Raw genomic sequence first — 14,953 nt, 5'->3', positions numbered from 1 at the left:
AACGCTTGAACGACTCGATTCGAAAGTACGTGTGGGCGCTGGTTGTTGCACAGACACAAACACGTTCCAGCATCGTGGGCGCAGGGACTGCTTACGACGCGCAGGCACAGTTCGTGTCAAATGTTGAGGATGCTATTAATGCCCCAGTTGATTTGCCGAGTGCCATCCGACGCTACCAAGACATGTTGGAATACGCCCGGTCTATAGTCGACTACGTGTTCGGAGTGGGATTGTACATGGCTCCGAGCAACATGCAACTGAGAATCAACAAAGTGGTGGGCTACAACGACGAAATAGTCATAGCCACGGGTGACCAGAAGTCAGGTATCAACCCGGGCATCAACGTGAGTCACGTCCCACCTCCCACGACCCGTGAAACGGGCATAGTCATACTACCATCCCCAGAGCCCAGGTTTCGACCCGCATCCCCACAGCCTCTTCCACCACACAAGGTGGCTGAAAACAAGGAACACCTCGATAGTAAGACAGCTCTAGTGGTTGGGGGGATCGCGGTCGGCTTGGGTCTCATTTGGTTAAAAATTCCTTAGCGGCTACGTACACCAGCCCGGCCACGGCAACAATGGCTGCCCACAGGTTTTGGCTGAGCCATGTGACAGTTTTTGAGAGAGTGCTCAGCAGCCACAAGACGATGCAACCCAGGATGCCGGGCAGGGCTTCGGCAGCCTTACCCGCAAGTTTAGCCAGGGCCTCCCCGAGGGATTTCAGGTGTCTTCTCACCCAGTCTCTGGCGCCGCCACCACTTGGTGGGATTGGGGGTGTTGGTATGCCACTGCCTCCCGTCAGCGATACGACCAGGGTTGATATGATGAATCCCTTGCTCTCAGAACAAAACTCGAATCCTGTCAGCCAACGTGGTGTCCTGGTAGAGGACTCGATCGATGATTCCCGCATGCGGCTGATCTGGGATTGAAGCTGTTCTCGGAAGGAGGACGCTGCTTCCAGTCGGGTCGACCTTTCCTCTTCCAGGTTGCGTATTCGTTCCGTGATCCGGAGTCGGCTGAACTCGTCCTCCGCTTCGCCGAGTTTGGTTCTTTCACATGCTATGTGGGCATCGATCGAGTCCAGTTTGGCTGTGTTGTCCACAAGTGATCCGCGAATGGTTTGTATGGCCTTGTCCAGCCCTCACAGTTCCCGAACGCTAAATTCGAACCCAGGTAAGGGTTTGTTATGGTACGTGGCCAACAGTTTTTCGATGGCACGTTTGGACACGTCCCCGTTATCGTTGAGTTCGGCCCTGGTAGCTTGCAGATCTTGGACAACCTTCGGTGGAAGCTTAGGCCGATAATCTATGAGGTTTAGTTCATCACAGATAAAGTCGCCCCCATGGCGATTAGTGAGTGTCGATAAGGCAAGCGGTTTTCTCGTGCGCGGGTTCATGGGATCGACCTCTGGGTGAGCCCTCAATTCCAGCGTGCCCTTCTTATCGATGGTAAACTTGGAATAGTCTCATCCCCACGGCTTGACGTTGTGTTTAAGCCTCAACTCGTGGTAGTATTTGTCGACGGTCTGTTCCAGGAGTCTGTCGCCTTGCGAGAACAAGGTTTCCTTCTCACCGAACGAGTGGGCACTACTATCCCACATTTCGTCCATCTGGATGTCATCGTAACCACCACCATCGGCCATTATTTAATTATATTAAACTTATATATTTTGTATATATAACAATGTCATACGGGAGAAAGATAGACCCTTTCTGGAGCTTAAGAGAGCCTCTAGGCGTCAGAGCCGTACGTCAGTCGGTGACCATCACCAACAATCCCAGCAAGATAGACCAGAATCAAACGCTGTTGGTTTGATTCCCCAACCTGGGTGAGAATGACCTCATCGCACCCGGGCACGGTCCGACTGGCGTTCAACCTCACGTTGACCTCCGACAACGACAAACGCAAGCTGGTGCGGAACGTCGGCCGTGCTATCATCAAGAGGACCACCATCAAGATCAGCGGCAACGAGGTGCTGAGCATCGACGACAGCGATGTGTTTCACTGCTACAGGGACCTCTGGAAAAGCGAGGGCAAACGCCTTAACGACGTGTACCAAGGTATCAGCAAATCGACCCGGTTGCGCGTTGGGTACGGTTTCACGCAAGACCAGCTAGACAAGATCCCGGTGGGTGAAAAGGCTATCGCTGAAGCGTACGGGAACAGGTTCTGCGTGCCACTAGACTTCGAGTTGCTCACGGGGCACGCACCGTTTTACCAGGCCGCGCGCTGGGTGATAGGTTGGAATACGAGCTCACGTTTAACGACTACAGCAAAGACGTGCATACGCTCAACGCCGATGAGGCCAGTTACACTATCGACAACATCTCCCTGGAGGTCGACATGGTCACTAGCCCAGAGATGGCCAGGCAGGTTCGAAACCAGTACTTGGGGAAGGTGGCCATCCTGTACGACCGGGTCCTGCGGCACCGGACGATAGTACGGGACAAGAGCGATACGCTGTGGAATATCAACCTGAACGTGCCGGCGCAATCAATGAAAGGCATCCTGATCCTCCCCGTGGAGGATTACGAGCCGTTCCGAAGGGACAGCGAGAAGTTTTTCAATCCCGAGATCACGAAGGTAGAAGTGACCATAGAGGGCGTGCCCAACCAGCTGTTCAGCCAAGGTATGAGGGCATACCAGCAGTGGGATGAGATAACGAAGCTACCGACCCGGCACCCACACGTCATCAAGGACCTGGATCTATCCTCCGTGCAGATCGGGGAATACCTGACCACCAAGTATGCGCTGTGGTTGGACATGCGATCCACAGATGACGACAGGCTACACGGCAGCGGACGCCACATCGACAACGTCAGGGAGGGGATAACCCTCCAGATCACCAAGAAGGCTCAACCCGCAGGCAAGCTGAAATTATATCTGTACGTGATTATGGATTCGCAGCTTAATATAGACAATGGGAGATTCGTGCAAGCCATCTATTGATCTACCCCGTGACCCACACTAAGCCATAGTGTGTGGGCAGACGCGCTGTGGGAAGACTGTTTTCGTGCTGGATATGCTGGAGGGGTACTACCGTGACGTGTTCGATAACATAGTTATCATGTGCCCTACTCTGCACATAAACAAGACGTACACGGAAAGACCTTGGGTGACGACGGACCCGGACGTACACAGAGTCGACCCGGGAACACGCCTGCAGGACTGGTTGAAGGCTTACCACAAGAAATTCAAGGGGGAGGCTATGCTGTTCATCCTGGATGACTGCAGCGCTAACAAGGAGATAACAAAAAAGAGAAACATGCTATCCGGCCAGCACGCAAAGCACAGCGTCTGGGTGCTGACGCAGAAATTCAACTCGGTGTTGAAAGACCTCAGGGAACAGACGCGATGGGTAGCCTTATTCCACTGCAAGGACAGGGATTCGTTAGAGGAGTGCTTGGGAGAGAATGATGTGATAAGCAAACTAGACCGGGAATGGGTGAAGAGGCAGCTAGCAGAGACGAAGCATGCTAAGCTCGTGCTCAAGACCGACCTACCGTGGCTTACCAAGTGCTTAGCAATGGTTAGCAAATTTTTGGGGTGGCAACATGGTGCCGTGGGGTACGATCAGCAACTCCTCCCTGACGAACCCCCTCGGCGGCCCGTCTTTGAAGTAGTACAACTTCGGCTCATCGGCCTTGATGTCCACTTTATCTATGCTGTAAGTCTTGACCGACCATGTCGGGTTGGTGGCTCGTTTCTGAGTGTCTCCTTCGTGTTCCCCTGGCTGGTAGAGGCACCTCACGAGGACACTGTCGGGTATCTGTTTCTCCTTCCCACGCGATGGTGCAGCCGGTTCGTCCGTCAGTGATTTCAGTTTGATAGCATCGGCCGGTTTCTTGCTGATGAGACGAGTGGCCTCGTGGTTGATAGCCGACACCACTTGAGGTAGCCGCGCTACCCATTCTGTCGATTGTCTCCCCGGGTTGGCCATCTCTCTCACATACTGGTGCCTGAATAAGTGCTCGGCCAAAGTCCAATTGAATCTCTCGACTATGGCTTGGCAGCGATGAGCCCTGGCCGTGCCACGCCTGACCTGGATGCCGTGCATGGTTAGCAGTTGTGACGAGGCACCCATGAACTCATGTCCGGGGTCGACTTGCAGCTCTGTGGGCCACGACAGCGGACTACGCTTGTATATGTGCTCGAACCTGCGGGCTACTTGGGCCGAATCTTTCGCGGTTAAGGGTTCGGCTTCTTTGTAGCGGTTGGCCACGTCAACGACGTTTAGGGCATACTTGTACCTCCTGTCGTGGGGTAGGAACAAGAGGTCGGCCTGGTGGACGCTATTGGGCGTCAGCACACGAACTTTCTTCTAGGCACGTAGCGTGGTGCCGGTAGGTAGACCTGCCTCAGGGCTTGTTTTCCAAGCCACGCTTTGGCCTCGTCCGGGGATACTCTCGTCATTTTTGCAAGCTTGTGTATGGCGCTCGCTCCTTTCCTGTACTCACGCGGGCTGTAGTAAATTGCCTCAAGGCGCCGTGACATCGTCTCTTTTTAGTTCAATTTTTCGTGCCCGTACGCATAAGTGTTGATCCCGTCGATGGCTATCCAACGCTTCTTGTCCATCGGCGACCGGGACGTCTTGTTTATCGTCTGTCCATATATCCTGTGTCCCTCGCTTCTCAGTGTGTTCATATGATATCTAAAGGTGCGGGTCTTGAACAGGGCTTCCTTGAACCTGGCACGTCTGATGTGTTTTTTCACCACGTACTTCTTGACCCCCTTTGCCTTCCGGATCTCGCCGTTGTCGGCTTTCAGGATGGAGTACATCTTGGGCCTCAAGCCTTTGTACTCGGCAATGGGTGTGCCGGCGCATTCGTCCTTCATCTTGCCAAGGACCTTTTTGTTAACCGTGTTGTGCATGGCATGGTCCTTGGGGTAGTCGCTGGTGTCGTACAGGTGCATGCGTTTCTTCATGTCCTCGTTCACGTCCTCGGCTCGAATCTCCATCAGCAGGGAGTCCGTATCCGTGTACAGCACTTCGCACCTATCGCCGTACTGTTTCTTGAGCTCGTTGTAGTAAAAGTTGAACATCAGGTGCTTGGAGAGGTCGAGGATGCTCATCCCCACGTAGACAGGCCGGTTGAATTTGATGTGGCTCTTCCTCATGTGCAGGGCCACCAGATCGTCGGTGAATATCTTGCTCCAGTTGAATGCCGGGCCGGCTATCAGTCACCTGAGGTGGTCTTCCTCTTTCGACCGGACCAGCTTCACGGTCACGCGTTTCCTCAGGTTCTCCATCGTCTTGTCGAACACCGAGTTGTTCATGAGCTTGTAGAGGTTCTTCTCGAAGTCAATGGTGGCCAGCTTTCGCAGGTCCGTGTTCATTCTGATGTAGGGCTCAATCCAGGGGCTTTGGTCGAACTTGAGCACCCTATGAATTTTGGTCACCCTCATACCCAGCGACAGGTACAGCTGCAGGTTGCGATAGTGAACGATGTACATGGGTTTGGCCATCAAGTTGGGAACGAGTTTGTCAACGTTGGCCTGCTTATTACCCCTCAGCAAGTTCCGTTGGTAGTCAGACATCCAGTCCGGGTCCACCATCAAACGTTCTGGAGCCAGGGGGTAGCCGTTGTGTGATGCTGCTGGATACTCCAAGTCCACTTCGAGTATGTAACCCTTCCCCGAATCCGGCGGTATACTCATGACGTCTATCTCAAGCACCCACTCGAACCCCCCGGTGGGGAGATACTGGCTCATGGCCCAGCCGTACAGGTTGTTGGCGTCGAGGTAGAGGAGATGATTGGAGGGCTTTCTAGGGTCGTAGCCCTTCACGTACTCATTGTTGGCTTTCGCGTAGCGTTTGGAGACCATGGAAATCCCACCTCGTAAGCCTTTCTCGATGAACAGGTGCATGTCGTAATCGGTGAGGAGTTCTAGTTTGACCCCGGTCTTTTTCAGGTGTTTGCAAGTAATAGTAATAGTTTTATAACTTTAAAAAAGTTGTTAGGGTGTATTTGAGGTGTGTGAAAAATATGACTTATCGCCGATCTCCCATTGAAATACTACAGGGCGTTGTTTGAGTGTTTCTAGTTATTGTTCTAAAACATCTTTCACATACACCTTTAATTTTCACGAGGGGAATATACCATCAGCTGAAAGGTGTTTGCAATTAATAGTGATAGTTTTATAATATTAAACAAATTGTTAGGGTGTATTTGAGGTGTGTGAAAAATATGACATATCGCCGATCTGATCTGATCCGCCATTGATGCTTGTGATGCTTAATTGTTATAGTTCTAAAACGTCTTTCTTTCTTGTTTATGTTAGTATTTGACAAAACTGGAAAGGTGTTTACAACGCTTTGTGATAGTTCTAAACTGTCTGTTTTTGAGGGGTGTGTGACAGTGTCAGTTAATATTCTGTCAATGTCCATGCCATTCCACACATGAAATAAGATATCTGAATTAATTACTAATGTAGAAAATGTCTCAAAGTAGATGTTTTTAAAAAGGACAGCTGATGTTAACACATGTGTTCTAGCGATTGTTTTGCGTTCTTTAACATGTTTGGGGAGGGATGGCCGTGGTGTATCATTTATTCTTTCATTCATTCACATATGTATTTCTTTCTGTTGTTTTTTTCTTTATTTCTTTCATTCATTCACATATAATTCTTGCTATAATTCATTCATTCATTCATTGTAAAATTCCGTCTGATACAATAAACTGGCTGATGTACTGTTAAACGCAGCCGAAGTTGCGCTGTGAACGAACCAAGTTACTGTGTGCTTTGGAGCATGATGAGGCACACGCTAATTAGTACAAATGGTAAAGAAAGCAAGCGAGTGACCTATCCCTGTTGTAGATTATCCCTGATATTATGTTGGTGGCCAAGCTGAAGTAATGCAACAGTGTTGTATAAGTGCGCAGTGAAGCGGTCATGAAATCAGACGCATTTTCAATCCAGGATTGATGGTGTCTAATTTTCTTGATTGTCCAATCAAATTCGAGTATTTCACATAGCCATCGTAGAATGCAACACTACGCTCCTTCTGATCCTTGCAAACACGCCGGGCAGCGGGTTGTCGTACAACGTCCTCTGATAAACGGAAATATGGATATCGTGGAAATCTCAAAACGAGGCTCGGCCGCAAGAAACGTTTGGTGGTCTGGTACAGACTTGATATTAGCCCATCAATCACATTGTATGTTACAAAAATACACTGAATAAGCTCAAATAGCACAAAACAGGCGTAACCACTGAGCCAGATGAATTGTGAATCATTGTCGATCTTTCAAAGTTCAAACAGGGCAGTCTGTGACCTCTTAGTTACCGACATGCTGCCTAAACCTCGTCATAAAATATAGAAATACGATGTTATTAAAGTTTAAAATTAAAATTCATTTGTAAATACCATTTTCGTCTGAAACAAGGAATTGGAATTTTGTGTAACCATAGTTGTTTGTAGTGTCCCTTTTACTTTCACACGAGAAAATTCGGATCCGCTGAAAAGTAGGCCATTGTCTGAATTGTAGGGCTGGGACGGGTCAAAATTTCTACCCGGGTACCCCACCCCTATTACCCTACCCTACCCGGATACCCGATATGTTAATTTCTGACAGCAAATTTGTAAGAAATGGCAATATATTCTTCAGCTCGGAGGCTAATATTTCGAGTTTTCCAATATCTTAACCATGTATTATATTCAAACAGGTGACTGTAAATAATGTCTAAATCGTCAAAGACAATACAACCTTTTAATCATGAAAGAATAACATATTACATTGTTTAATCTATTAGTCACATGATCATAACGGGTCCGGGTATTCATTACCCACCTGTCCAGGGTATCCGGGTTACCCGTCCCAGTCCTACTGAATTGGTTAAATTAATGAGACTCATGTTTCGGTTAAAGTTTCCGGACGGTGAATTCATTATTAACAGCATTTGCATTGTTGTTCAGCATTAATTTGGTTTTATAACAGTGTAGGCGATATGAGGTGTTGGCCAAATGAGCGTAAGCCTTCCAATTGACCAGTCCTATGTTATATTTGGGATTACACTTTCTTAGTAAAGTGCAGATTGTAGTACTTTTGTTGGGTTGAGTCCCATCTGGGATTCGAACATATACTAGGCGGGATATCAAACCACTGACCTTTCATTATCCGGGCAGACCAAAGAAGCGATTATATTTTCAGGTGAGCATCACTTTTCAGTTCAAAATTTTGTGATTGAGCATGAATACATTTCCAGCTCCATATGTTTAGATAAAAAGAAAATTCTAATGTGGGAAATTCCAGCAAATTTGTTCCAAATAATCCAAACCCACATTGTTTGTGTGTAAACTCAAATTTGAATAATGCCCTAATCAAACGAAAACTGTTTCATGTTGACACTAGTATTTGTTTAGTTCAAATGAAGATCACATTCTTTTATTTTTAGTTTTTTTTACACATCTTAGATGGAGAGACAACGCAACATAATTTGACTTTGAAATTCTCTATGGGGGGTCCGGAGGCATGCGATAGGCCCTCGTAAAATTTTAAAATGTCCTTGCATTTCAGAGCATTTTATTATTATTCGTAAGTCAAATTAGCTGAGAGAAACTTTATTATATTTTGTTGTTTTCTTTGGAAAATACGGTTTTCGGTTACCTGTTATGTTTCATATGTCCACAAGTCATTGTCATTACAATGAATAAGGATCAGCTTAACTTTCACCCATTCAACGAATTTTACAGCTTCATACAAATTTGAGGAGGTGTGGCACACAACACGTGACTCGAAAATCTCCGAAACGAATAACTACATATAAGGTATGAATTTGTGACATATGGTCACGCATGGTTCGGAGTTCACGCCATCCGGCAAGGTTGCTATTTATAAACATGGGGTATCATAAGTTTCGGTAACATCGCCATGTCAAAACGGACGCTGTTTCAGTACATTTCAGTATCATGAGAATTAAGGAAGTAATTTAGAAACACACCCAGAATACAAAATGCTTTGCGGGCAGAACACGCTGGTAGACATATCGTGCGTGAAACGTAGAATTATTTTCGTGAAGCACGCACGCCCTGTGGAAACGAGTTTTATCTGTAAAACCCCCACAACACTTCTTCATATAAAGACTTGATAGATTGATATAACCTGCCTGACATACCCACTCTGGACAATGGTATCCAGAAGCAATTACGGTTAAAGGGCATGTTTACACGAAAATGAACCCCTTTTGTCTTGCACTTTTCTGTATAAAAGTGCTTGTCAAGCAGTCTCATAGCCCAAACAGTACGGATATCATGATTAGCTAATTTACTCTTTGCATTATATCGATTCATATTTTGCACATTTATCAAGAGTTCTATGTCCTCAATAAATAAACACACCATAGCTTATGTCCCTTGCAAGTGAGTCATTGGTGCCCAACTTACATACGAAAGAGGTGTGGTTCTTGTGTCTCGATGCGCAGGCTACTCTTTTAACCGTCTTGCTGCCTGGCCGTCCGCTTGCTTTGTCTACTGGTCAGTTCCACCTTGTAATGACATTGGGCTTTGGAAAAAAAATAGTATACATTGTGATTACACAATGCCATTTAGAAAGTGGTCAAATGTAACATACGCTGTATTTGGGATTACACTTTCTTAGCATTACACTTTCTTAGCATTACACTTTCTTCGTAAAGTACAGATTCTAGTACTTTTGTTGGGTTGAGGCCCACACGGGATTCGAACCCACACCCTCAGAGTCAGGAACCTACTCGACAGGTATACATTGTACGAAAAGTGTTACCACGCAACCAAATTGTGTAAAATTCAACCTGAGTCGGTCGCCTTCCTACAGTATCTTATTCAGCAAAACTGAAATGTATATGCACTACATCTAGCTTGCCATCGCTGACCGTGTTGGCATTCTAAGTTTGCTACTTAATTTCTTCATAAATCGTACAATTTATGCTCCTCCTCTTCAACCCTCACTTTGATGTCGAAACCAAATCCAAATAAATCATGAAGATAAATGCACTTCGCAGTTTTGAATTCTGTTTGAAATTCGCTTTTGTATGAAATCAGCCGCTCATTGTAAGGAGGGTTAAATTACTGAACATTACACACATAATAAATCTCGCCAGTTTTGACATATTACTAAATCACCATTCACGGCGTTTTGCGTATTACCGAACAAGCGGCTATTACCGAAACAAAATTACATTTCCGTATGTTTTTCTCAACTTGTTGGTCGTGACAGCTTTGTCTGAGCATGTAGCTTCAGAGCTTCAAGAGTACCTTCCTGCAAAACTGTCGTTTAACATACAAAATATAGATCGAAACAAGAAGAAAAGAGAAACAATCATACCAATTACTCAGATTTCAGTCACATAAGTCAATGTTAGCCGATAAAGTTTCACAAAAGGCCAAATGTTTGTTAGTCTTAAATAATCGTGTTTGCTTGATCCTATAAGTATTATTCCTAACATATCATATAAATGATACAGAAACACACGAGGTTAACGTTTAGGATTCGGATGGCGTGTAAGGAGTTCGTGTATTGACCTAATTTGCATATTTATACGAGTTGGATACCAAGTTATCAGATTGCTTTATTGCACCGATAGCACACTCCAGTATTTATATGCAATAAACGTATCTTTGTTTTTCAATGCAATTGTTATGTATCACAAGATGCAGAGGAAGTACAAATCATGTTTGCTGATTTACGGGAATAGAACTCGATTGTCAGGGTTATCCTGAACAGACTGTAAGTGACCAGTCAAATATCAGTTGTAACTACAGTCGAGCACCGTTGTCTCGATATTCATGGGACCAAGCAAAAAGCAATTTGCCCAGGGCATATCATTACATATCACTATGAAAGAAAACAAAACGCTTCTCAGTATGTTCTGATTCGAAACTATAATCCGTTATCAGTAGTGTTTAGTCGTAACAGTGAGTACTTCCTAATTAAATCATTCTTAAAGGTCACATGCAACCAAAAAATCAAACATAATTAAAACACAATTATCACTTATTCATGACATAATATACATTGGCTGATTATGAAAAAACATATAAACAAAATTATAAGCGAACAATCGCAAATCAAAAGTGCAATATTTTGTACTTGGGTTTACTTCCCTAGAAACGAAGCAGCCGGGATACCGAACCCCGTCAGAGCGGGTGGGTGTGCACTCAAGTGTAACGGCTTATTCCTTTGCAGATGCCCTCTTATTGGGACTTAATATCTCCTACGTAGGACTTAGTATCTCCTACGTAGGACTTAGTATCTCCTACATAGGACTTAGTTTCTCCTACGTAGGACTTAATATATCCTTTTTAAGGATGGTTATTAAGTTGAGACATGTTTGGCTATGCAGGACGTTAGATAGTCGAAATGTGAGTCAGTGAAATTCATGACACTAACGCAGTGTTACTATACAGTGTTATTGTGTGTGTATTACGTTAGGGTGACGTGGACCCTGTTCTAATTGCAGTTATGGCGGTTTGGGTATGGTTATGTTTAATCTATCATAGATACATCTATTCACACACACAAACACACACACACACACACACACACACACACACACACACAGAGGTGGGTGGGATGGTTGGGGTGAGGTTGTGATATGAAACTCGGGTTATAACACGACCTCCGCAAGTTGTTGCTTGTCTTGATGGGGCTAGATTGGATCGGATGCAACGCTCGTTTGCGGTTTTATTCTTAATTGTTTACAGGTTGACTTGACTGGGGTGGACAAGTGTCGAGTGCGGCGTAAAACAATACGAAATTCAAAAAGGCAAAGAATTGTCATTATAGTTATTTGTATAAATATAAGGGGATACTTGCACATAGATTGCCACCTATAGTCTAAGACACGTCTGTACACGCAGATTATGATTCATGTGCAACGACCTCTGAAATATCCAATGCATAATAGTAAAGTGTAACAAAGTGCAACATATAACAGTGAACTAACTGCAACGCGTAATAGTAGAGCAAACTGAACGCAAGGCAGTAAAGTATAACAGTCGGTCCAACACAGTACTAATGTGCAACAATTAGTTGAACACATGACTCTAATAGTGAAGGAAACAGTAGACTCTAATAGTAAATTGAAACACATGATAGTAGACTCTAACAGTAAATGAAACACATAACTGTAGACTCTATTAGTGAATGAAACGAATGACTGTAGACTCTTACAGTGACTGAAACAGTGAAACAGTAGATTGTGTGCGTGTCTGGGGCTTTAAGTCGACCGTTTCAGATTAATCCATATAAACATATATCGATCATCTCCTACAGGAAATATTAAGTACTACGTAGGAGATACTCTGTCCTACGTAGGAGATATTAAGTCCTACGTAGGAGATATTAACTCCTACGTAGGAGATATTCAGTCCTACGTAGGGGAGAATAAGGCCTACGTAGGAGATAGTAAGTCCTACGTAGGAGATAGTAAGTCCTACGTATGAGATAGTAAGTCCTACGTAGGAGATACTATGTCCTACGTAGGAGATATTAAGTCCCACGTAGGAGATATTAAGTCCTACGTAGGAGGTACTATGTCCTACGTAGGACATACTAAGTCCTACGTAGGAGATACTAACTCCTACGTAAGAGATAATATGTCCTACGTAGGAGATACTAAGTCCTACGTAGGAGATACCCACTTAGGAGATACTAAGCCCACGTAGGGAATACTAAGTCCCACGTAGGGAATACTAAGTCCTACGTAGGAGATATTAAGTCCTACGTAGGGAGAGAATAAGGCCTACGTAGGAGATAGTAAGTCCTACGTAGGAGATACTAAGTCCTACGTAGGAGATACTAAATCCTACGTAGGAGATATTAAGTCCTACGTAAGAGATACTATGTCCTACGTAGGACATACTAAGTCCTACGTAGGAGATACCCACTTAGGAGATACTAAGTCCTACGTAGGAGATACTAAGTCCTACGTAGGAGATACTAAGTCCTACGTAGGAGATATTAAGTACTACGTAGGAGATAGTAAGACCAAAAAATTTTTCACCGTGGCCCTACTACGCTTCCGTAGTTTACTACGTTTGCTCTCTTTTTAAAATAAATTCAACACATTTCTAATTAAACGTTTAGCATCATCTGAATAAGCTTTCATGATGACAGCTAGAAGTAGTCAATGTGAATGATCCAAACGGTCTATCACTGTGCAGTGCACAGGTAACTATCATGAACTGCACGTGCATTTACCTTTATGACCTAACACTGCCGCTGTTACCGGTCATTGGCTCCCTCCCTCTGCAAGCCGTCTGCGTTCTGCTGTTTGTTTTGTTGACAGTTACATAGACAGATTCTTTAATACAAATGCATAAAATCGGTGATTTACAATGTGATTAGGTTGTCTGCCAAAACATCCACTTGCACAGTTTGAGATCGATTGGGTCATTGGATGAAGAGATATTTACAAAAAAACGGGTCCACATGCAATCCATGCCAAACTATAGTATTACTCCGTGATGCGTAATTACTCCAATTTCGCGCGTTTTTTTTCATCGCGTTATTTTTCAAGTTTATAAGTTGAATTTGCATTTTTGATGATTTGTTTCGGTAAGTCCATACCGAAAGGTATCAGAATCTGCAAAGTTGTGTTTTACGTTGCATGTGACCTGTAATTAATCCTAATTAAATAACAAACAAGTGACACCTTCAACTCAATTAGCCCTAATTAGTTTACACTACTGCATCCCTTTGATTCATGCTGCACCGTGTGGAAACAACCTCAGTTCAGAGGGATACTTGCCCATGAAAGGTAGGTGAATATCGAGTTTCTTTGCAAATATCGAGTTAAAAGGGTAATTTTGCTTGTTTGGGACCATGAAATCATATCGAGATATCCGAAATATCGAGACATCCGTATCGAGTTAAAAGAGCTTGGATAATGATAAATTATGAAGGATTTTGCCGTGACAGAGATGTTATATCGAGACAACCAAGATATCGAGTTATCAGAGTTTGACACAACGGTGTTCGACTGTATAATCTTACCATGGCTTATTTGGAATTTGGGGCCGTATTTCGAGTCCGTTACATCCTTGTTAGAATTTCAGTATATTGATGTCAATTCACAAATTTACAAATACTGTCGATAAAGGGACTATTTCCTCTTTCCTGTAACTGTACATAATTAGTAAATTTCAGTAACAGGAATGAGGAAAGAGTTTATCAACTTTCTGTACACGATTGAAAACGAATGATAAACGTTCACAATAGAATAACAGTTGGTCTGTCGCGACCAGAACTGGCTCATGTTATCGTCACAATTGGACAAGCGACTCTAGATTTCTTCTAGATGTGGAAAGGGTTTTCTAGTTAAACAATTATACATCAAGTCCCACACTGTAACATGTTTTATCGGATCGATGCTCGTGTTCTTGATCATGATGCAGACTCAATTATTCACAAACCTCCACTATAGAAGGTGAGGTGAAATTGGGTTTAACGTCGTGCTTGAGACTCTTTCGCTCATATGACGACGTGCATGCATATGTATGTGTATGTGTGGCTGCTTGTACTAGCCCAGACTGAAGCTGGTTTTATAGTGCTAGCCCACTGAGATACCATGCCGCAGTGAAGCATGAATACCCCACTCAGACACATTATACTGACTCCGAGCCGACCAGTCCTTGTTGTACCCATTAATGCCGAGCGCCAGGCAGGGACCAACAAGTACCATTTTTTAACGTCTTTTGGTATGACGCGGTCAGGGATCGAACCCGCGACCTTCCGCTCTAACCACTACACCACGGAGGCGGCCCGCCACTATATAGCTGGAATAATGCTGACTGCAGTTAAACAACCAACCAACCAACCAATAACATCTTTCATCGAAATTCTTTCATCTGAAATCTTTGACAGACAGACAACTTAGATGCTGTATATAACTCATTTATAAAGTCCAACAGCTAAGGGAAACTTAATAAATTACGTCACTGGCATGTGTGTTTAACGCAATCAAACATT

This window comes from Haliotis rubra, unplaced genomic scaffold, assembly GCF_003918875.1.
Source record: "Haliotis rubra isolate DU_JTF1 unplaced genomic scaffold, ASM391887v1 Scf1266, whole genome shotgun sequence".
NCBI classification, from domain to species: Eukaryota; Metazoa; Mollusca; class Gastropoda; order Lepetellida; family Haliotidae; genus Haliotis; species Haliotis rubra.
This window is presented reverse-complemented; position numbering follows the sequence as displayed.